The sequence below is a fragment of the Apodemus sylvaticus genome, chromosome 8, assembly GCF_947179515.1.
Source record: "Apodemus sylvaticus chromosome 8, mApoSyl1.1, whole genome shotgun sequence".
Taxonomy (NCBI): domain Eukaryota; kingdom Metazoa; phylum Chordata; class Mammalia; order Rodentia; family Muridae; genus Apodemus; species Apodemus sylvaticus.
In genome coordinates, this window is record NC_067479.1 from 96,933,900 (window position 1) to 96,956,526 (window position 22,627).

General features: G+C 48.8%; 1 protein-coding gene across 3 annotated transcripts in view; it reads left to right on the forward strand.

Annotated features, from left to right (window-relative positions):
• Window positions 1-22,627, forward strand: part of Arhgap22 (Rho GTPase activating protein 22) — a 156,549-nt gene that overhangs the window by 1,108 nt on the left and 132,814 nt on the right. The gene's annotated exons all lie outside the window — the stretch shown is intronic.

Below are 22,627 nucleotides of genomic sequence, written 5' to 3' on the forward strand. Positions count from 1 at the left end.
TTCAAGAACTGAATCTTGCAGGTGCTGGGTCTTGCAGGTGCTGGGTCATAGAGGTGGTGGGTCATAGAGGTGGTAGGTTCTGCAGGAGCTGCCCTACTTAAATGTATGGGCACAGGCAGGACGGAGCTGGCTGTGTTTGTAGCTGGGTGGTATTCTCTGGTATCTAGACCTGAGTACTGAATTCCGGAAACAGATGCCATCAGGGGTATCCTTGGGGCCCCAGCCCTGTGTTGGAAACTGAAGGAGCTCTCCAACCTCCCCCCCCCAGCTTTCTCTGGAGATTTCTGTTTAGCCAGCCTTAGTAGACCCCAGGCCTCAGCATGTTTTTTATGTCTCCGCCAGCACTAGGAACAAGTGAGCAGAGCCCAGGGGTTTGGACTGTTGCTGTGCCTCCCTCATCCTGAGCAGGCATGTGTTAGTGAGGAGAAAGTTTCTTCTTTCAGAAAGGCAGGGTCGGGTGGCCTGGAAGCCAGGACTGGGCTCTGAGTCCTGGGCTAGAGTCTACATGGAAGCGCTCTGGGGAGAAATCAGGCTGCGGGCAGCTGGGATTACAGTATCTGACACTGGGAGGGTGTCCAGCTGGAGTCAGCACAGTCCAGCACCAAAGGAAAGGCCCTGGCTTTTGTGGGCAGGTCGGCTGCCTGATTTGTCTGATAGCATGCCCTGCTCTGGAGGGCATGTGCCAACCTGTTGGGAAAAGGACAAAGACCGTGTTACATGAGAATTTAATGAATAAGATTGAATTGATTTTTCTATTAAAGTAAAATTCACACGACAGAGACTTAGCCACTTTGAAGTGTAAAATCCAGCAGCAGTCCAGACAGGCAGCATGCTGTGTGGCCACACCTCAGACTATCTGATAAACCTTGTCATCCTGCATGGACTAAGCAGCTGCCGCACCCCGCCGCCGCCCTGCATCCCTGACAGTCACCAGCCTGTTTTTCTGTCTGCAGGGATTTAGCTGCTGCACAGGTCTGATAAGTGCATGCATGTCTCTCTGTGGCTGGCCTTTTGCTCTCAGTGAGCTACCTCAGTGTTACCTAGGCTTGTGGGTGATGTAGCAGGTGTCTGTGCTCTCTTCCTATTGACTGCATTGGTTCTAAGCAACAGTTACATCAGACACTTAGGTAATGTTGAGAAAAACGGCAATATTGTTTCACAGAAGGCTTCGGAAAGGGAAGGTGTTAGTGCAGACAGTGGGGACTCCTACTGTCTCCCCATCCTAGATCTGCCCTTCCCTCTATCCCCCGCTCCTGGTTTAATCACTACAGGAAGAGAATTAACTGACAGAATAAACCGTGTATATGTGTGTGTACATGTGTGTGTGTGTGTGTGTGAAGAGAATTAACTAACAGAATAAACCGTGTGTATGTGTGTGTGAAGAGAATTAACTAACAGAATAAACCGTGTGTATGTGTGTGTGTGTGTGTGTGTGTGTGTGTAGGGGGATTTATTAGAGTGACTTATAGGCTATAGTCCTGCTAGTCCACCAATGTCTGTCTCCCAAAAGAAAGGCCAAGGATTTGGTAGTTGTTTAGTCCGAGAGTCTGGATATCTCACATGGTCTTTAGTTTGTGCTGAGATCCCACAGATGAAGGTTCCAGAACCAGGAAGCTATAAAAGCATTCTAACACCTGCCTCAGGAGGAGGATAGATGAACTTTCTATTGAGAGTTAGGACAAGCAGGCAAAAAGTTAGAGTTTCCTTCTTCCATAATCTTCCATATGGGCTGTCACCAGAAGGTGTGGCTCAGATGTAGGCTGGGTCTTCTGACCTCAAATGATCCAGTTAAGAGAAATCGCTCACGGGCGTGCCCAGATGCTTGGGTTTCAATTGATTCCAGATGTAGCCAAGGTGACGGCCAAGGTTAGCCATCACACCTGGAGAACATCACTGAGGAACATAAATTTGCTCTCGACTGCCGTTTGCAAAAATTTGGGGATGAATATACAGTTCTCAGGGACTAAATCCCTCTATTGTAGATAGTATTGTCACCTTGTGTACCACTGTTCTGCCAGAGGACCTGCTGGAACTTTCCTAGTAGCAGGAAGCCAGAGGTACTTGACTCTGTCAGACAGCTGTGTTTCTGAAGTCAACCCTATTTGCCAAAGGTTCATAGTTTTAATCTTTCTGGAATTTACTTTGCTGGCACACTTGTGCTTAGCACTGCTGTGGTGTGTGTGTTCTTGAGGAACGATGGACAGCCGTCTTCTTTTGCACAACCTCCTGTCTGGTTTTGACATCAGAAGAACAGTGATCTGGGGCCCAATCCCATTCTGTGTCTGTTCTAGTCAGGGTTACTGTCGCTGTGACGGAGCACCATGGCCAAAAGACCATGACTTTCCCTGGGGAGGAAAGGGTTTATTTGCCTGGCACTTCCACATCACTGTCATCAAAGGAAGTCTCGACAGGAACTCAAACAGGGCAGGAACCTGGGGGCAGGCACTGGGGCAGGCGCTGAGGCAGAGGCCGTGAGGAATGCGCTTCCTGGCTTGCTCCTCGTGGCTTGCTCAGTCTGCTTTCTTACAGAACCCGGGGATGGCCCCACCCACAGTGGGCTGAGATGTCTGACATAAATCATTAATTAAGGAACTCCCCACTGTCAGACCTTATGGAGGCATCTTCTCAGTTGAGGTTCTCTCATTTTAGATAACTCTAGCTTGACAAGTTGACATGAAAGTTTGCTTTCTGTTGTAATGAAGAATGCCACAACCAAAATCAACCTGGGAAGGAAAGGGTTTATTTGGCTCACACTTGGAGGTCACAGTTCATCGTGGAGGGAAGTCGGGCCAGAAGCTGAAGCAGAACCTGTGGAGGAAGGCTGCTCACTGGCTCCATGTCATTTCGCCTGGAGCTTAGCTAGGTTATCAGACAGCCCAGGACGAACTTGTCAGGGATGTGGCCACCCACAGTGGCTCCACCCTTCAGCATCCGTCTTCAGTCAAGACAGTCTCTCCCAGATATGGTCCCGGGCAATCTGATCTAGAAAATTCTTCAGTTGGGGTTCCCACTTCCTGGGTGATTCTAGGCTGCATCAAGTTGACGATAAAGCTAACCAGAGCATCCCTTTGATGGAAGCACCGGTGTTCAGGACATTAGATCATTGTCGTTCTCAGGCCTTGCCTGCTTAGGGGCCGCCCCACAGTTTGCTGGCATTAGCTGCTTGTGGTTTCCCTCATGAGACTCTGCAGATTCTGTAGAGTTGAATCAAGGACTCCTTTTCAATCCCTGGGCCTTTTCATTATTATTGGTCAATCTTGTTGAAGGTTTGCTGAGTTTAGTAATCTTTTCAAAGGCCTGTTATTTTGGCCTTTTGATTTTTCGGCCAGGTTTTGCTTTCGCTGCTTCACTGGTCTCTGACTGCATCCCCTCATCCTTGTGGCTTCTTCTTTTGCTTTGGGTCTGCCTTGATTTGCGTTTCTTAAGGTAGACATGTGTATTACTGATATCCCAATGGACACACCTGATATTAAAATCATGTAAACTTTCAAGTATTTGACACTTTCCAAAATTTCTTTCTGTTATTATTTCTAATTTAATTCCAGTTTTATTGGAAGAATTATACTTTGTATAATTCCAAGTTTAAGCTTATCATAACTTATTCTGTAGCCTAGTATACAATCTACCCTGAAGGATGTTTCAAAAAGTTCCCGTGAACAAAAAAATATATATATCTGTATGAGGCACACTTTGTCTGCTCATTAAGTCAAATTAGGGATGTCACATCTTCCATGAAGCTTCTGGTGGCCTAACTAAATGTTCTTCAGTTATTGAGACTGGAACTTGACAATCTTATTATTTAACTCCCGGGTCTTATTGTCTCACCGCTGGTTTCTGCTCTGAGGATTTGAGGCTTCTTCTTAGGCATGTATACATTACTATCTACTGCCCCTTCTGTGTTAACCTCCTGTCACTGTGACGAAGTGCCTGAAAAATCAACCTGCTAGGACTTGGAAGATGGCTCAGTAGGTAAAGGCTCTTGTCATGCAAGCATGAGGACCTGAGTTCGAATCCCACTTACACAGCTCTTACAGAGAACATGTGCTTGAGCTCTCACATCAGGGAATGCTGCCATCTTGCTTTGTTTTTGAAAGCTGGCTTTGACATAGGTTGGCATTGATTAACAGTTTCCATTTTTTCTCTCATTACTTTGAATGTCCCTCCACATCTACGTCCCATTGTTGTTGAGAGGAGTTGTCAACTGCTAATCACATTGATGCTCCTCCATGTCACCAGGCAAACTACTAATCAATCACAGGTGCTCCTCCGCGTCAGCATCACCAGGCTGTTCAAGCTGCTTTCAAGCTTTGGGGGGAGGGGGGCTTACAAATTCTGCCCCCTCATTGTCCCATAACACCAACCCTGGCACTACCAGCCCACATCCACCTCAGTGCTAGGATGCATCTCTCTCTCTCTCTCTCTCTCTCTCTCTCTCTCTCTCTCTCTCTCTCTCTCTCTCTCCCTCCCTCCTTCCCTTCCTCCCTCCCTCCTTCCCTTCCTCCCTCCTTCCCTCCCTTCTTCCCCTCCCCCTCTCTCCTTTTCTCCTTCCCTCTTTCACTCTCTCCCTCCCTCTTTCCCCTTCATCCTTGGAATTCATCAAATAGAAAAGTTTCATTCTTCTTTTCTTGAAGTAATTTTTCTCTCTTCTGTCTCCATCTGTCATGTAATGCACCTCCACGCACCTCCACGCACCTCCGCGCACCTCTGTACACCTCCACACACCTCTGTACACCTCCACACACTTCTGTACACCTCCACGCACCTCCACACATTACAAGCACATTGACAGAAATGCTTGTTGCTCTTTTCTAAATCTCTGCAAGACTGTTCCTTTTCCTTCAGGAAAAGCTTCCTGTTGTAGCTTGTGAGTCCTCTGCCTCAGCTGAGTCCCTGGGGATCTCAGACCTGCTCTACCAGGCTCTATTTAATCATCTCTGTCCCTCCACCCTCAAGTGCACTCATTCTCTCTTCTATCCCCCACAACATGCTCCTCATGCTCCCACAATGCTCTTGTGCTCCGCCACACATGCTCCCACACATGTTTCTGTGCTCCCACACACATGCTTCCATGCTCCCCCACACATGCTCCTCATGCTTCCACAATGCTCTTGTGCTCCCCCACACATGGTCCCGTTCTCCCACACATGCTCCCGTGCTCCCCCATACATGCTCCCGTGCTCCCCCATACATGCTCCCGTGCTCCCCCATACATGCTCTCATGCTCTCCTTGGGGATTTTCACTTTAGTCGATGGTCTTCCAAGTCAAGAATTTCTGTTCTCAGTTTCCATCTCCCTGGAATTCTGTTAATCAGTCACTCTCACATCTCCATGTGGTTCCTTGCATTTTTTTTCTTTTAGCTTTCTGGGTATACAGTTGGGAATTTTATTTTTAAGTCTTCATCTGTGAGATCCAAACCATGAGGAAATCAGAATCCCTGACAATGTATAGCCCTGGCTCCCTTTGGCTTTATACATCCCTTTGGTATTTTTAAAAACCACACCTACTTATGATGTGGCTTTTCTCAACTACCTGTCAAGAAGCAACTTAAGGAAGATGTGCATCCACTTCACCATTTCACCACAGAAGGGGAGGAGGCTGGGCTCTGTCCATGGTGGGGGGACTCAGCTTTCTGTCTGGAAAGATCAGGAAGTAGAGAGCTTAGGCCAGAAGCAGAGCTGACTCTGGCACTCACACCTCACTCCCAATGGCCCAGCATCCTGCGCTTACAGCTCTTGTCCGGAAGCCTCCACAGCCTTATAAAACAGGGCCGCCAGCGGAGGGCCACATGTGTGAACACCGCCCTGATGTGGGGCAATTCACACTCAAACTCTCTAATCTTCATTTTTGTTGTTGTTTTGTTTTGCTTTGAGACAGGGCCAGCAGGCTGGCCTCAAACTTGTGACCCTTCTACCTCCACATCTGGAACTCTGGTATTACAGACAGAAGTAAGCCACGATCCTTGCTAAAAGTAGGTACTTAGATAGGAGGTCAAGTTGTTTCTTTGTCAAATTGCTGCCTCTATCATCTCTGGTATGTTTGCACCTTATTCTCGCTTTTACTTTTAAATGTGGCTTCCTAGTGGCCACCCTGTTCCTATGTGGTTCACTGATCAGCCAGTAGCTGACTTCGGCCCATAGATCTGTGGGAGGACAGAGAATTCTCTCAGTGGAGAGCTGACCCTACATAGCTCTCCATTCCTGCTGAGCACGCGTGTTGACAATACGATCAGGCTTAGGACTGGCAAGAGCACCCGGGAACTTGGCCCTCTGTGGCCTCGTGTGCACACAGCCCTGTCGTACACGCATGCACCATGCAAGAGTGGTGGTCTTTCTAATTCCCTGCTGCCAAGACAATAGAGGCTGCTTACTGTGCGTGGCTGTGTGGACTGCTGAGAACTGAATGAACCGTTCTTGCCTTCTGCCTGGTCTCCATAATGAGTCCATCCTTATGCGACCTAAGAACTGAGCTGGAGGCCATGGACAAGGGGCAGCCCTAAGTAAGATGATGGCAGACTTGTATTGATCTTTCTCAAAAGTTCAGCAGCTTTTTCAATTAATAGTGTTTTCTTTTTTAATTTTCTTTATGTACATTGGGTTTTGACTGCTTATATGCCTGTATGAGGGTGGTGTGCCCCTAGCAACAGGAGTTGCAGTTTTGAACTGTCATGTGGGTCCTCTGGAAGAGCAGCCGGTGCTCCTAACTACTGGACCATCTCTCCAGCCCCCTAAAAGCATTTTCTGATGGTTTTCATGCACTTGGTAAACTCCTAGAATTCAAAAGCAGTTATGTCCGTTGGTTTGGTTTGGCTTCATAGTTGCATGTACCAAGCTGGGAGTCTTGCCTTCTCCCTCTGTGTTTTGGGTTTCCCTGAGTCTGCTCTCCTCTTAGGATGAAGGCTCTGTCCTCTAGCTTTGTACCCCATAGGTGCTCATGCAAACATCACTTCGAATAAGGAATGGAAGAGGAAGGGTTGGTTAGAGCTGTTTGCATCATGATTGGTCACCAAAGTTGTACCTGACATACTATGCATTTAATTACTGTTGAGTGAATGTGTGACTCCATGAATGAATGAATGAATGAATGAACAGCATGGGGGAAGGCTAATGCAGGTCATGTGACCTTGCAGAGGCCCCCAAATAAGAATAAAAAGGCTGAGGGATACAAAACACTGCAGAGCACTGGACTGTATGGGACCTGAAGCATCCAGGGTTTCCGGCTGGGCAGGGGAGTGGTTAGTTTGAGTGATGTAAGATCATCCTGCAGAAGCCAGCATTCTTCGTAATGATGGTAAGCAAACACATACGCAGGCGCACACACACACACACACACACACACACATGTGCAGGCGCATGCACCCACGCATGCATGCATGCACCCACGCACGCACGCACACAGGCATGCCTCAACTAGAGACACCTCATAAGGACACAGAAAGCAGAGCAAGGGCAGAAGATGGGCACAGCTGCTATTTTATGCTGTTGAGGTGAATTGGCTAGGGTGGGGCATGGGGGCGGATGGGTGTCATTCCTTGGGAACAGTTCCAGGTTGGTTTTTTTGAAATAAGGTCTCTCACTGGGGCCTGATACTCAGTGGCTAAACCGGATGTCTGGTCAGTTCTGGGATCCTGCTCTCTCTACCAAGTTTGTGCCGCCATATCACGGCATTTGTTTTCCTAACACTAGTGCTGGGAACCAAGGTTAGGTGCAACAAACAGTTTGCTAACTTAGCTGCCTCCTCAGCCCCGGGAGCTCTCTATAGAAGTCACTGGCAAGTTCTGGGGCTGTGTGGGGAGTGGGGAGGGCAAGGCACTGTCATCAGCCGCTCAGTTCCAGATGTTCACTTGGTAAGAGATGACTCAGAAGGTAGATTTTTCCCTTTTCTCTTCATTTCTACTTATGTTTCGACCAAAGTAGAAACGATAACAGCCGCAAGATCCTCTTGCCCTGCATCAAGCTCTGTTCAGCAGGGGAATGTGGCTCTGAGATAGCAATCCTTCCACTTTGCATGTGAGGAACAAAACCCCAGACAGGAAGCAGTATAACTGTGTAAGTGTGGGTCCCCCAAAAATACATCTTAAACAAGGACCAAGGGCGATGTGGTATGCTTGGGAGATGAGCCAGGAAGCAGGACTGAGGCTGGAGAACAACCAGAAGAAAGGGAGGCCGCCACTGGGATATGGGGGAGACAATCTCTGTACCAACAGCCCCCTTGCAGAGACTCTGGAGAAGGCTTGATCGCCTTTAGAAGAAGGGCCGTGGCTTCCCAGCACCCGCTTCCCAGTGTACTGAATTCATTTGCATAGCCCAGAAGGAGCCTGAAACTGGAAGGCAGAAAGTCAGCTCACCCAACAGGGAACTCACAACCTCAACTGAAGCCAGAGCTAGCCAGAGCTAGCCAAAGCCACAGCCATCAACAGTTACGCTTTGCCGAAACTACAACCTACGGAAACCAGGAATCTTCCCCTCATCCAGTGTAGGACACTGTGTGAACCAGAAACCTCGTGACACATGGAAGGGCTCAGGGGGACCATGGTCTGGTGCAGAAGACAGAGAATCCGGTGAGCAGAGAGAGGGGGCCAGGAGCGGGTAAAGTACCGTATCTCAAGGTCGCTCCCAAAGCCCACCCTGGGAAGTCTTTCCTGAGCTTGGAAGTCTGTTGCTCACAAAAGGGGGCTGAGAGAGGGAGCGTGGTGTGCCTGGACAGCTTAAGAAGAAGCTCGCTTCCTCGCAGTCCCAGAAGCTAGAAGATGAGTGTAGGGCAGGCTCGTTTTCTTCTCCAGCACCTACCTCCCTTGGGCCTCGGGTTCCAACTTTGCCTCTGTTTCTGGGGTCATCCTCTCTCTGTGACTGTGTTCTTACATGCTCCTGTAACAGGGACACCTCTCATAAAGCCACCATTTGATGGCTCTAAATTGGATTAGAGCTGCCCTCTGACCTCCTATAACATGGCCACCGCGGTAAGAACCCTGTCCCCAGCAGGCATCTTCTGAGGCACTGGGACTGGCAGCTGCAGCCTCTGAGTTTGAAGGGAACTCGGATCAGCACCCTTGTTTGTCTCGGCTCTGAAGAGCTACGAAGAACCTGTGCCCAAGAAACAATGCTGGCAGAACCCCTCAGCAAATGTCTAGACAGATGCGATGCCAGGCAAACTGCCCTCCAGGGAGACGAGGGGGCTGAGTCAGCAGCCTCCTCAGAGAGCCAGCTTCCTGTGGTCACCCCTGTTCCTGCCCTGGGGAACAGCTGGGGAGACAACACCCCTGTGGTGGGTGGAGAAATTAAAACCACACCTAGCCACGGCCACTGCCCTCTACCCTCTGCCTCTGCCCCATCCAGTCAGCTCACTAACGCCTACTCCTTCACCTCATGCTGTCTGTCTGGGGGAGGGAAGAGGATACCATACTAGACCATCCCACACAACACTGGTGAGAACAGAGTATCTATCAAGCTTACAGAGGGCTCAGGGCAAGCCCCGAATATTCATAGGAGTTCCCTTCTGATAATAAAACACCATTGTTAATCTCTGACCGAGAGCTATAGTGTGTGAGTTTGTGTGTATGTGTGTGTGTGAGTGTGTATACATGTGTGTGTTTCTGTGTGTGTGTCTCTGTGTGTGAGTGTGTATGCATGTATGTGTGTGTATGTGTGTATGAGTGTGTATGCATGTGTGTGTGTCTGTGTGTGTGAGTGTGTGTGCATGTGTGTATGTGTGTGTGTGTATGCATGTGTGTGGGTCTGTGTGTGTGAGTGTGTGTGCATGTGTGTATTCGTGTATGTGTATGCATGTGTGTGGGTCTGTGTGTATGAGTGTGTGTGCATGTGTGTGTGTGTTGCTGTGTGTACAGAACAACCTCCAGTGTCTGTCCTCAGAAGCCACTTTTTCGGAGGCCAGGTCTCTCATATTCCAAGTAACTTAAGCTGCATGGCCAGGAGCCCCAAGGCTCTGTCCGTCTCCACCTCTCAGCCCACACCCCCATGCCTGGCTTTTCACATGGATTCTGGGAATAAAACCCAGGTCCACACATTTTTAAGCCAAGCACTTTAAGAGCTAAGTGATGCCCCCAGCCCCGACCACCTCCCAAGTCCTTTTGCAGCTTTAAAAAAAATACAGTGGAATGGTGGAGACTCAGAACCAGGGAACTCATCCGGAGCCTGGCATGCCGCCTGCCAGTTGTTGCAAGGTTACAGAAAGAACTCAGGCAGCGGAGGGGAGTGCCGAGCACTCCAGACTCCCAGGCCGGAAGGCAGAAATAGCTGCTTCCGTCTCCCGAGGACTCTGAGAATCAGTGTTCCTCCTCTTTGAGTAGAAACGCAGGCTGGACTGAGCAACCAGCCGAAGCCCTGTGCACTGCGTCCGCCACTGTGCCTCCTGCTCACCGAGCCTGCAGGCTCGGCCTGGGCCTGGGGAGTGCACTGAGATGGGTACAGCAGGGGGCTGGACACAGTGGTCAGGGAGGCACTGGATGGAAACACCGGCGGGCGCACAGAAGGCTCAGTTGACCACTTTCACTCTGGGGTTAGATGGCCTTATCATGGCCGCCCTGTGTTAGGCAAGAAGAGGAGAGCTCTACAGCCTTGGGAAGACGAGCCATTGATGGTGACGCCTTCGGGAGAGGGTACACCTTGAGCAAGAAATCCCCAGGAGAGAATGGTTCCCCACAGAGCTAGGTCAGCAGTGTGGGGATGAAGGCCTTGTCCTCCTGGTAGAGACAGCCAGGGGCCACCTAGCATTGCTCAAACTGGCAGACCGGGTCTGAGATGCCAGCTTAGCCACCTCCTAGCCCTGACTTTTCACTGTCATACACAGTCCTGGGCCTCATTTTCCTCTATAATAAGTCACAGAGGACTTTGCTACATGTGTAATGAGAGATGGTGGTTCCTACTGTGGGGCACGTGCTTAGCACATAAGTAATTTTTAACAACTGTGACGTTTGCTAAGGGCAGACATGGCTGTCCAGGTGTGATATGCTCTGGCCACATCGTATGTCTCTGGAAAGCAGGAGTGTGCTGGGGCTAAGGATACTAGGATCTGCTGTCCAGAATGCTCAAGAACGATCTCGCCCATTGCAAGGACGAGAGAAAAACCAAGGCTCAGTGCAGCCACTGCTCCCTTCCTCTGCGTCTGAGTACAGCGCCCATCCTTTCCCCAAGGTTGAGTCTCCAGATAATTCGCATGCAGGGCCAGCACCCCAAGTCCAAACAGGGCCTTTTATGAAGGACATGAGGTCCCTTCTTCCTTCTTCCAGGCTGATCAATGATGCTGGTAGCCTGAAGGAGGCCCCAAATACCCCCTTCAGCCATTAATACTGTAGACAGGAGTGACGGCACCCAGCCCCACCCACGGCTCACTTGTGTGCTTACAATAATCAGAAGTTATTGTGTGCCCTTTGGCGTATCAGAGGACACTGAAATGCAGAATTAAACTTTTGTCAAGAGGCTCGAGCTGCCGTGTCGGGAGCTGTCTCTGCTCCTCTGCATCCAGCTCTCCACAGTCCTGAGTTCCTGATCCACACGTAGCACCCGCGTACTCCAAACCCTGCTGTGGTCTCTGCCCCATCCTCAAGAGCTGGCTTGTTTGAAAGATGGCAGCTGTCCAAAGACAGCATTCTCAGATTCTCCAATATCATCAATAAAGTATCCAAACTTCAGTCCTGGAGCTGAACTACCCAGGGTGAACACACAGCCTGTGGGACTGTAGACCAGACTCAGACTCACAGGAGCGCCCTGACTCCCAGTGTCCATCACAAGGAGCCTTGGCCACCTACGCTGCCGTCCTCTCAGCTCCTCATTCAAGCTTTCCCTCCACCCCCCTCAGCTTCAGTAACTCACTGGGATGGATGGCTCAGGAAATTCAAGAATGCGTTGATTTATTGTAGGAGGTACATCCCTGGACGACCCGATCATAGGGACAATAGAGCAAGGGCTGGGGGTGGGGGGTAGGAGCTGCCACACCCCCTCGAGATATGCCAGGTACCCAGAATCTCCACATTTAGCTAACCTGAATGCTCCCTGAAGAAACTTTTATCAAGGGACTCTACACTCAGGTCCTAGGTGTGACTGACCAGACCAGACCACTCATCACAGCTCTTAAGTTGATCTCCAGCCACACCCCTCAACTAGTCACCTAGTTGGTTCTTCCAGCAACCTGACCCCACTCTTCCAGAATCGCTGCGTTAACAGAGACTCGGATGCCAGGCCATACAATCCTGATGACCCGAATTAGGTCCCCCAAACCCAAATGAAAGTGGATAGTGAGAACCAATTCCACAAACGTGTCTTCTGACCTCCACCTCCCAGGTATGCCATGGAAATTGTGCATATCCATGCACGCACGCACATACACACACACACACACACACAAATTTAAAAAAGAAAAATGTTTAAACACACAGGAGCCTTTGAAAAGCAAAAGATCCCCCCTCTCCTATCATTCAGGAACTTCCAATGAGAGCCGTGCTGGGGTTCAAGTATGAAGACTCATCTCCTGTCACTCCTGTCACTCCTGTCAGAGCGCTCATTGCCTGGGAAATGAGAGGTGAGACTCCTCTCTGTTGACCCTCACAGCCCTGCCAGATGGTATTCAGATCCCCATCTTAAAGAAGAAGCAGGGGCCTGGCCAGGGACTCGCCATGTTCACCAGTGTCCCCGCGGGTGTTGGATGTCAGTCTGACTCACGATGAGTAACTGAGAGCTACTCACATGGCCCAGCAGAACAACAAAAAAAAAAAATCTTGTTTCGCATGGCGAGAGAAAAGCCACCCTAACCACTAATAGTTTCAAGAAGTGGCATTTTGTGATCACTTTGACTTCCCCCTGAGTTGTGTGAGAGCTAATGAGTCCCAGGGACTTGCCGTGCTGGCTTCCTCTCCAGGGCTGTGTGCCTGTGGACACTGTGGCAGTGGCTGACTGTTAACCTGCTAGCAGGAGCTTGGTTTGGGGGCCTGCATTTCTTAAGCGTCCAGGACACCCTCTTACTACTAAATCCTGTAAAGGGAGAGAGGTGAAACCAGACCTGGACCCCAGAGACCCGGCCTGGGATGCACGATTGTTCATTTAATTCATAACTATTACGATACAGTATCTTTTCTTAAGGGATCCAGTGGGAGTCCTGAGCACACACATACACCCACTCAAAGCTGCTGCTGCCAGCCCTCCTTCTGCCATGCAATACCCCAGGTCTCTGTGTCTCTCGCTGGATGGGAGAGTAGTAGCCTCACCTGGAAGACATTGGGGCATCCATCCAAAGATGGCTGAGTGCAGCCAGGGAATGCCAACCTCATTGCCAGAGACCAAACAGGACCCAGATAGTCCTCAGGGGTGATTAGACAGTGTCACCTACAGGGAAGTCTCTGGTTCAGGTCTCTGAGACTTAGGGCAAGTAGCCACCCCAGGCCCAAAGGCTTTTGTTCTTTTGAAAATGAGGTTGGCTCGTGCCAGATGCTGGCCACTGATCAGCATCTCCAAAATGAATTGGAAGGCTTGCTAGACCTCCTTATCTTTTCTTTTTCTCAGTGTGAGCCTGTTGAATAAATCTTTCTCTACTTTTCATTTAAATTTTTAATAAAATAAAAATGTAGGAGCTGGAGAGATGGCTCAGCAGTTAAGAGCACTGGCTGCTCTTCTAGAGGACCGAGGTTCAATTCCCAGCACCCAGATGACAGCTCACAACTGTCTGTAACTTCAGTTCCAGGGAATGTAATGAGGAGGCATGGATGTTGCTGGCATTCAACTTCCAGGCTCTCTCTATCCCTAAGGTACCCTGGAACTCCACGGCCTGGGCGTGCTTCAGAGTGCTTTACCATGAAATACGCCCACTGCTCCATCTTGCTTTAGATGGGTCTTTGATCACATCTAAACCACTCCCACCCCCTTGCTCACCATCCCTGTACCCTTCATCCCTTCAGTGGAGTCAGCTTGCCCATGTGAGTGACATGCTAGAATAGAAACTGCAGCCTGGGTTGGAAAGATGGAGGCCAGTGACAGAGAGAGGGATGCTCTCACTGAAGCGGTGGACACAGTCTGAGAAACGCATCAGAGAGTCTTCCTCTGACCACAGACACTCTGATAAAGTCTGGCGCTGCCATCCACGCCCACAGCAAGATGCCACCTGTGCTGGGCCGTAATCACATCTCCCCGTGACAACTCCGGGACTCAGACTATCCTTTCCTTTCTGGGCTTTCTGGATGCTGCTCCCTGCTCTTGTTTACTTGCCTTGTGGCTTTTTCTGAACTACTTTGGTGCATATTTTTCATCATGTGTGGTCGCTGACGTTTATACCATTTGTTCAAAGGCTAATTGCCAATTGAACAAGGATTTTAAACACTGCTAGGAGGATCTCCTAGTCTCTCTGTTGTCTTGGTACATGCCTCCCACACTCCGTCCCACAGCTGACAGCTCTGCCCCAGACTTTATGCTGATAAGAGTCTGAAGACTACAGGGAGGCAACAGCTCAGGGCTCCCTGGGCACGTTGTCACGGTGTGTAGCTGAGGTGCTCTCTCCAGACTTGTTCTGAGGGTTTGTTCTCCAGCTTGCAACCCTTTCTCGAAGGCCATCATGCCCTGGGGGTAAAGTCTGATAAGTGGGAGTAGGTTGATTTAAAATTATACCCTGGTTTGCATCTGTAGACTCTGCTTATCGGTTGCCTTTATGTGAACATCACTGTCTCGTGTTCCCACGGCCATGCCTTCACTGTGACAGACTGAAATCACTCGGAAACCACGAGCTGAAATAAACCTTTATCCCCTAAGTTGTTTCTACTGGGCATTTTGGTTACAATGAGGCAAAAATACCACAGGTTTACATATGTTCAACTTTGTCTGAACTCTTCCCTCCAAACATCTAATCTCCAGTCCTTCTCCCCAGAGCTTTGTCTTAGGCTAATTTTTGTTCTATTATCTACTGCCTGAACCCCAGTAACCAAAACATTTGTCTCTGAGAGGTTTTATTTTTTGAGGGGAACCCCTGCTCCCGGCTTGGCAGGGAGGGTCCTGGGTTGGTGAGATGAAGGCAAGGCCCCAACAGAGCTGTCACTCTCTACAGGGAGGATGCTGGCTGGTAAGGTTTCTGGGAGCTCTTCCCTGACCTAGAGAATTGGAACAGGCCTCGAAGGTGGGTGGGCCAAGGGTCACAAAACTGTGCCTCCTGACCTGTAGCTCAAGATTCTAATTAAGAGTTTCCTGCAGTCCATACAAGGTGTGTGTGTGTGTGTGTGTGTGTGTGTGTGTTTAGTTCTTAGAGGATTTCATACACGTTTTGGTCATGTTTCCTTGCCCTCAGTCCCCCAGCTCTTCCCATACCCACCACATGTTCCTTTCTTACCCAACTTTGTGTTTCCTTTCCCCATGAAGACCGATTTTTGCTGCCCAAATATTCTGAGAGGTGTGACCCACCACTGGAGAGGTGGTAGACTTATCAGGGGTTACTTTCTGTAAGTTAACTGACCCTTCATCTCCCGGCAGCTAAGAACTGCCAACGGTTCCTCATTAATTTTTAAAGTTCTAATGTGCTGTCTTGCCAGCTCTTGCGGGCAGGCTTCTCTTGTCACTGTTGTTGCTGGTGTAAGGGAGAAGATGTTTCTTCTTAAAGGGGATTCCTCTGTCACTTCATCTCCCAGCTACCCATTCATTTACTCTTTCTTTCTTAATTATCATATATATATTCATTGTAGAAAATGACACTTCCTGCATGGAGACCATGTAGTTTCATCTTACACGCCACCCCCCCATAACCCACCTCCACAGTTAATTTTTAAACACTCATTTTGTACATTCTATTCAACGTCTTTAGTTGGAAGTCTTTGGGTCTTGTCTTGGTTTTTCCATGAGACTGTTTAGGGGGTAGAAAGTTCAAAACATTGCCAGGATTGGAATTTACTGGTAATGGCAAATTCTAGCCTCCTTCCCTCGTACAAGGAATCTACTTTGGGGTGATACACACCATCGCAGGTCAGATCCTCTGCACACTGTCCTGTCCCACTGCCTGCCCAGCCATTTCCTCAGCACATCACACAGTGAGTGGCACAGGGAAGTGCTCCTTGTTGTGGCTCCTGTCTGGGTCCTCCTGTTTCTCTGCCTATGCTGTTAAGGCTCTTAGCTAACCCCCCACCCCCTCCTCTCATGGTCTGTAGGTGTTGGCCTCCTAGAGTCCACTCTTGGTTTCTTTTTACCATTCACATTCTTATTGGTGGTCTGTCACAGTTACAGTCCCAGCCAAGAGTCTCCCCTGAACGACTTCCTTATATCCAAATCTCTTTTCACCTCTCCACCTAATGTCCCTCCGTGGTCAAGACCATACCCCATGTATGGGACCCCATGAGACCAGTTTAGTTTTAAAGACTCGCAAGAATGACATTTCTACTTGGCAGAAGCTGCCTCTTTTGCTCTTCTGCTGATCCAGGAAAAGAGAGAAGATGGGACAATGGTGGAAAACCATGCAGACCATTGCTGGACTTGAAATAAAGCTATGAAGTCACCATGCTGGGTTTGAGTTAAAACTGAAGCTATGAAGTTACCTTGTTACAAGTCTATGCTTCCTGTTTTGTTATCAAAATGGATGCTCAGAGGATTTGTCATGTAGTTGCTCATCAATGACCTGCAAGGAAACCATTTAGTCACACGTCAGTGGCCACAGAGATTACAGACCATGCCTTGGAGAATACCAGCTGATGGCCAGGGACCCTAAAAGTCCCCAGGAACCAGCTGAAGGAAAGCAATTTGTGAACAGTAGACCCTGAACAGTAGACCCTGGCAGAGATGGAGGCAGACAGCTAAGCTCCAGTTGGGTTTTGAAACAGATCAGGATAAAATATCGACTGTGAGGAACGTTGCTTGGTAGGAGGACCTCCCCTGAAGGCATCCCTTTGGTGGACAGAAGCCATGGTCAGTGCTGACCAACAAGAATCTCATGAGGAAACAGAATGAAGGACTGCAGAGTTCAAGTCTGGGAAGATAGCCTGTGGCTTCCAGGCCGAGATGAAGTTTGTGGCACAACCAGGAAAATAGGGAAGGAAATGACTTCAGTTCGAGAGCGGACAAGGGGAGACTGTGTGTCTATGTTGGTTTCTGAAGACAACAAGGTCAGAGAGATGAGGAACAGGCGAGTGTGGACTGAAGGGTAAGATTGACGTAGGCTTCAGTTCTAAGAAGAAGGCAACTGAGGCAGAAGAGGGGATTTATTGGAAGTTTACAAGGCTTTGGTAGTTGAAGCAGGCTTGGAAATTGGTCAGAAGTGTCAGGGATTGTAGAGAACCTACGTGCTAGCAGCACAGGATGACTGACAGCCAGGACCCAGCTGCAGTACATCTCCCCACACTGCAGCATCCTGTTGTTGCTGCAGAACACTGTCCCTGCTGTGGGCTATAAATTTGACTCTGCTCAGGTTACCTGGGCCAGAATCAATTGACTCTGCTCAGGTTACCTGGGCCAGAATCAAACAGCCATGTCTGACTGCCTACTGGGGGCAGGGGGCAAGCCGATCAGTTCTTTACGACTTCCAAAGAGGGATATGGGGAGTTTCATGGATGGACTGGAAACTGTCCGGAAGCAACCAAGCTCTAATACAGAGAGTGAAGGACTGGGCTGTCTGTGGCCTTGAGAAAGGAACCAGCAAGGGATGGAGTAAAGATGCCAAAGGCAAGGAAATGAGTAGAGGCTGACAGAGGTGTCAAGGTGACGGGCTTCCTCTTGGATGATGTAAGAGAAAGGGGGCTGTGGGAGAGGAGTGAACGCAGAGTGGGGCCCAGGGACAATCCACTTGTGATCTCTCCTCAGCAGGCAGGTGTTTGCACCAGGGACCATGCTTGTTAAGCAGCAATGCAAAACTGACCAGAACAGTCAATCTTTATTTTCTCAAACAAATCCTTTGCCCTTGATTTTAGGGACGAGAAGTCATTTACATGGTCACTGTACTTCTGGGCAGCCCATGGTAGCAGTCCTCCCTCTCTTTGCCACACCTGCTTCAGGAGTGACCATAGCTACTTGGACTCTTGGTGAATCCCTGTCCTGTGACCAGGAACACTTTGATCTGGTAGATAGACCATGTGTCCTTCTTTCCTCTCAGTCCTAGACTGACAGAAGCTGAGGACTCTGTCTGACCAGTAGTGTGGGCCAACCATAAGTATCCTACAGGACCAGCCACTCCCCACCTCTCTTAGGGACCCGGATCCACATGTGAACTGTTGACAGAAACTTCTCCTTTGAGAAATTCACTGAAAAAAAAACTCACCAAATTTGCAGCTTAATGAATGTATTTTTCATCTGAAAGCCACTCAGTACAACAGAGTCCCAGGTACTTGTCCAGTTTAAATAAAGACTCTTAGATGAGCAGTATTAAGTACTTAACTTGACATTTACAGAAGTTGGAAAGTGTCACACAAGTATAGATAGAGTACCATTTAAGAAAGAATGTGTTTCCCTGAGGGCAGGAGTGGGATGAACCAACTGTCATTATCTATTTGTTCTCTCAGGGTGAACCTCTGAGTCTTAGTTACCTTTTTGTTGCTGTAAAGAGACAGTATGACCAAGATAACTTATAGAAGATTTATTGAGGACTTATAGTTTCGGACAGTGAGTCCATGATCATCATGGTGGGAAGCATGGCAGCAGGCAGGTAGGCACGGTGCTGAGCAGGAGCTGAGGGCTCACATCTTTACCCCCAAGTAGGAGACAGAGAGAGCTATCTTGGAATGACACTGGATTCTGAAACCTCCAAGTCCTGCCCTGACCACCCAAACTCTTCCAACGAAGCCACATCTCCTAATCCTTCCCAAACTGTTCCACCACCGGAGGACCCATATTCAAACACATGAGCCTACGGAGGCCGTTCTCATTCCAATGACCACACTCAGGTTTCCAGGCGACTTTGTGCTTTTCTCTTCTTGGGATGTTCCCAGCCAATGACCATGGAGAGTGGTAGCAACCGAAGTCATGTCCTTCTTGAGGAAGACCTCATAATGACAACACAAGGCTGTGGAACACAGGTCTGACCTCCAACCTTGTAATGACAACACAACACAGATCTGACCTCCTCTGTCCAAAGCCAGACCTATCCAGTGGCCCAGCTCCCTGGAATTCTGAGCAGACAGAGATGCTGCTGTGAAGATGAAGTTGACATGTGACAAGCTATTGTGTCTCAACCAGATTGGTGCACCTAAGCTCCTCTCCTGAGGAATAAGGATACAGGTGTCACCAGGATACAGGTCAAGTGGTATCAGTTACAACTTCTTGTCACTGGGATAAAGTATATGAAAAAAGGCAACTTAAGGGAAGTGGGGTTTATTTTGACTCACAATTTGAAGATACAGTCCATTGTGACAGAGAAGCCATGATGGTAAGAAGCAGATAGGGTAGCACAGAGAGATGAAAGCTAGCACACACTTGTGTCCATCCTTTCCCCTTCGTATTCAGTCTGGGGTCCCAGCTCATGAGAGAGTGTAGCCTATACACAGAGTCCATCCTCCTTCCTCAGTTTATCCTCTCTGGAAGCATAACCTCAGGCATACCCAGAGGTGTGTCTCCTAGGTAATTCCAAGTTGACAATGAATATCAATCAGTGTTAATTTAGGGGCTCTGTAAGCAAGCCTCCCTGTTCTGGGCGTCTCCCTCTTGACCTGGTCTGGTATATCTGGGTGGATTTTCATTGTGTGATTTTATATCCTGTATCATTATCCTGACCTGGATAACAAGACACTAAATAGACTACTCCATGGAAGGTAGGAATCTAAGATGTTGGCTCCTTCCCCGGGGCCTGGCTATGGATGGCACTGTGTACGATGAGCTGCAACACATGGACAACACTAATTAAAAGATCAGTGGTGGCAGGATTGTGGTCAGAGAGAGGAGGCAGGGAGAAAGCCCTGCTTCTCTGGAGTTGGCTCCTCCAGTGCCCACCTCCCGGTGGTGACACAGATGGAGGATGTGTCCATAGACACCAAAGTAGCACAAAAGTTCACCTTTGATGAATCCCACAAAATTTCACAATTTAAAGATCTAGAAACAGTGCTGCCAAGGACCAGCCTCGGCTTGGAGAGGGGTTCTGAGAAAGGGGTGTCTGGGAGCAGCCAAACAACCAACAGCTTCTGAGATCTCTCTCTCTCTCTCTCTCTCTCTCTCTCTCTCTCTCTCTCTCTCTCTCTCTCTCTCTCTCTCTCTCTCCTCCCCCACTCTCTCTCTCTGTTCTGCTTTCTCTGGAGATCTCCAGACAGCTCTCTCTCTATTTTCTGCTCAAGAGAGTTCTCCAAGCAGTTCTCTCTTTTTATTCTAAATAATTCTCTGGACAGCATACTTCTTGTAGATCATAGCCCAGTCTTTTATTTTACAGATCAACACAGTCATTTAATAAGGCTTCCCTTTAATTATCCTGTGAATCATAATCCTGCGACCTCCAGCCCCTTAAGTTTTAGGGGATGGAAAGCACACATTTTTTTTTAACATTTCAAAAGAATTCAGAGATCTGCCTGCCTTTATTAAGCACAGATGATAACTAACTGTGTGGGACTCTGTCCTGAAATTAACATTTCTACCATACCTGGGCCTAACCTAGTTCTGTCCCAGGATGATCCTGAACTCAGGAATCTGCCTGCCTTTGTAAGCATAAACAAAAAAATTTAGCTGTGATGAGATCTCCTTTAATCACCACTCCCTAATACCTCCTTCCTTAGTATCTTTCTGACAAGTTGCCTCACAGTACAGCTGTTTTTGTTCCTTTAGATTTGTGAAGCCCCTCACATAATTCATATTGTATATTGTATCCATAATTTTTTGAGAAATTATGTATTTTTGAACCCATGTTTTTAGAGTTCTTTTCCACAGCCTTAAGGACTGTCCTGAAAATCCTAGCATTTGCCATTTTGCTGAGATATTAGCCTCCTAGACTCGTGCTATCTCTGATTATCATGGGATCATTAATGTTAATAGGGAGGACATTACTTGAAGGTGGAACGTAAAATATGTATGTTGTTATACAAGTAAGCCTTATGCCCAGAGCAGCCATTGACTGTCAGTCATGGAGGCCCACACCTGCTGGACCTGACCCAGGGGCAGGAACCATGCCATTCTGTCCCTACTAAGACCATGCCAGACTTGGCAGAGTGCATTAGTCCAGGCTCATGATTTGTGTGAAGCTGGTATTTAAATTACAGAGGAGAGTCAGCACGAGTTCAGTCTATCCTCCCCCCCTTCTCTCTTTCTCTCTCTCTCTCTCTCACACACACACACACACACACACACAAAAACATACATCCCAGGTCTTACAGAAGAAGGTCCCTGTAGCCTCAGGGATGGGTGATTCATGCTAGTCATATTGATAAGCAAGGTGCTGACACTGGAGGATGTTTCAAACTCTCATGGGCAAAGGACAGATGAAACCACAGATCCCACAGAAAGCTGGCTGTTAGCAAAGAGGACCAGCCCAGCCGTGCAATGATCTTCATGATGGGCATTCACTTCTGTTTTCCATATCCATGTGGAGTGTCCCCAGGTTAGCAGTGGGAGCTCACTCCACACTGCTGTTCAGGACTCAGACTTCACGGCCCTTACTACCTTCTAAGGTGTCCTGGTCCTAGGTGACTAGAAAATGCAAATAAGCTTGATAGGGTCTCAGGGGACAGAGTGCTGTATCCCAGGCCTTAGGAACCTCCATGTCATTTTTATGCCTATATGCTGACTTGACTCTAGGTGGCTGAAAACCCAGAGTATCCGTGAGGAAGGAAAGGGCTGGATCAGGGAGAGATCTGGCATTCCCCACTCAGCAGGGGCCCCACACTGACTGGATGACACAGTACGGGTGGTAGAGAAGTGGGCAGAGATGTGCCCATTTGGGCAGGAGGAGTATACTCCCTACCTTAGAGCAGGTCCCTAGGGGCCTCTGGCATGGATGAGAGGGATGTGAAAAGAGAGGAGATTCCTAGGCTCCGGGTTAGTGTTGCCTGAGTCCCAGGCTGTGACTACTCCTCAGATAACAGAACTGAACACGCCGCCGAGAGCCACGTGGCTATTGAGGGTAGTTTTCTTCTACCTCCTTTTGCTCCAGTACTGGCTACACTGCCAGCCCCCACCCCGCATCCCTTTGCTCTCCCACCTTTATCTCCTGGAGGTGACCGCACTACTAGCAGCCCTCCCAGCTTCCCTTGAATCTGTGGACAAAAGACACAGACACAGTTTGTTCCTTTACAATTGCCTTCTTGGCACAACTGCTGAGTTTTTCTGTCTCCCACCTGTGTCGCGACCACCCTCGCCAACAAGGAATGACGCAACACAGGAAGATCTTCTTCAAGCAGTTTACTCAGGATCCCTGTACAAGCTTCTTCTGACCCCGGAGAGAATAAGCCAAGCCCTTAAATACTAATAGCTAGCCAATCAGGCTTAGCCACATGGGCATTGCTGATAGGCTGTATCCACTCAGAAGGCGCAAGACTCAACAGGCTTCATCCAAATAAGGAGTTGTTTACAACGGGGAGCCTGCCAGTGGGAAGGCAGATAGCGGAAACCAGTGCCATTTTAAGGGCGCGGTAGCAAACAGCTCCCTACACACCTGGAAAAGCATGTCCTTACCAATTTATTGTCTCACCACCTGCCCTAAACTCCAGTGGCTAGTCCAACCCAGGCCCTGCCAAACATCCATGACCACATGCCT